At 48.8% G+C, this 2,104-nt stretch overlaps 1 long non-coding RNA gene across 1 annotated transcript; it reads right to left on the bottom strand.

The window, feature by feature from the left end:
- Positions 1-556: 556 nt before the first annotated feature.
- On the bottom strand, positions 557-1,035 carry LOC310835393. Its single transcript, XR_014559631.1, has 2 exons — positions 932-1,035; positions 557-739 (listed from the first exon to the last, which is right to left on the bottom strand). It is a non-coding gene; the product is annotated as an uncharacterized lncRNA (long non-coding RNA).
- Between the last annotated feature and the right edge of the window lie 1,069 nt (positions 1,036-2,104).

Raw genomic sequence — 2,104 nt, 5'->3', positions numbered from 1 at the left:
TACAAAAAGAATACCCTCAAGGTCACTAGCAAAACCTTACCTTGTGGTATCAAAAGTTGCCTAAGCATGTCCAAAAAATATAGTTCTTACTAGGAGAGCTAGATGTGTGCAGCTTTGCTGCCCTGTGTTATATCAAGGCAGAGTTAACACAAAACACACAGTTAATCTGAAGTTTCAGATAATGTAGTTCTGGCTACAGAGATTGCATTTAACTTCTAATCTTCAAATATCCACTTGCTGAACAATGTGGTTGTTTGGAGCTGTGCCACTGGGAGGGTCTCTGTTGGTTCAGCCTGACAGGAAGTGTGCATAGTCAAGCCAGAGTTAACACAGGCACACCTGCGCTGGAGTGGCAATGACCCAGCCCAACCTCAACTGCTGAATAAGGGAGAGAAGAGAACAGCAAGAGGCTGGAGGAAGCAGCAGATCTGGGAGCAGAGAGCAGCCGAGCTATGAAGGATGTGGCCGTTGCATGCTCAAAAGCTTTGGAGCTTGTCCTCAGCAGTGGCATCTCCTTAGAGAGCCCTGCATCCCATTCAAAGGGATAATACAGTGGTAAAAGGTAAAGGTAAAGGTACCCCTGCCCGTACGGGCCAGTCTTGACAGACTCTAGGGTTGTGCGCTCATCTCACTCTATAGGCCGGGAGCCAGCGCTGTCCGCAGACACTTCCGGGTCACGTGGCCAGCGTGACAAAGCTGCATCTGGCGAGCCAGCGCAGCACACGGAAACGCCGTTTACCTTCCCGCTAGTAAAGGTAAAGGTAAAGGTACCCCTGCCCGTACGGGCCAGTCTTGACAGACTCTGGGGTTGTGCGCCCATCTCACTCAAGAGGCCAGGGGCCAGCGCTGTCCGGAGACACTTCCGGGTCACGTGGCCAGCGTGACATCGCTGCTCTGGCGAGCCAGAGCCGCACACGGAAACGCCGTTTACCTTCCCGCTAGTAAGCGGTCCCTATTTATCTACTTGCACCCGGGGGTGCTTTTGAACTGCTAGGTTGGCAGGCGCTGGGACCGAGCAACGGGAGCGCACCCCGCCGCAGGAATTTGAACCACTGACCTGATGATCAGCAAGTCCTAGGCGCTGAGGTTTTACCCACAGCGCCATACAGTGGTACCTCACGTTAAAAACTTAATTCGTTCCAGAGGTCTGTTCTTAACCTGAAACCATTCTTAACTAGAGGTACCACTTTAGCTAATGGGGCCTCCCGCTGCCGCCGCCATGCGATTTCTGTTCTCATCCTGAGGTAAAGTTCTTAACCTGAGGTACTTCTTCCGGGTTAGCGGAGTCTGTAACCCAAAGTGTCTGTAACCCAAGGTGTCTGTAACCCGAGGTACCACTGTACTGAAAGGGGGCACAGCCTGGACTTGTGGTTCCTTAAATTTATTTTTAATATCTTCTGCATATCCAGAGTATTATCAATATTATCAATTATTCATCTTCTTTAAATATATACTCTTATGAAACTGCAGGTTATTACTATAATCCTGCCAATGTTCTTATCTGTTTACAATTTGTCTGTAAATTTTCAGTAAACCATTTCCATTCTTTTACAAAAGGTTTGTTATCTTGATTTCTTATTCTTCCAGTAAGTTTCACCATTTTCTGCATTTCCCATGAAATATGAAGCTGGGACTCCCTGTGGTATGGGAAAACGCCTTTTCTGAGACCATGCATTTCCGCATAACAATGATATTGTAAGATCTCGGTGGTCCTCACCAACTGAACAATATTTAAATGTGAAGATGAACTTTAAGGTTCCAAATCCATCAGAGCATATCTCCTGGACGGAGGTGCATGTATTGTAAAAAAACAAAGTTCATGGGCTTTGCTCGAGAGTTAGGGAGTGACTGTTACAAAAGTCCCTTAATGCTTTAAATAAGGCTGGGCTCAGCACCAGTGGCGTAGCGTGGGTTGTCAGCACCCGGGGCAAGGCAAGTAATTTGCGCCCCCTAACCCGTGGATTTGCGCCCCCTAACCCTAACCCCCAGATGTTGCACCCGGTGCGGCCGCCCCCCCCCTGCACCCCCCACGCTACGCCACTGCTCAGCACTCAGATCGTTGATGGAATTCCCTCAATTCATTGCTATCAGGTTCACTACGCAT

This window comes from Podarcis gaigeae (genome assembly GCF_964106915.1).
Source record: "Podarcis gaigeae genome assembly, chromosome: 17".
In the NCBI taxonomy this organism is placed as follows: Eukaryota; Metazoa; Chordata; class Lepidosauria; order Squamata; family Lacertidae; genus Podarcis; species Podarcis gaigeae.
Note: the sequence above shows the minus strand (reverse complement) of the source record. Positions and strands in the feature narration are given on the sequence as shown.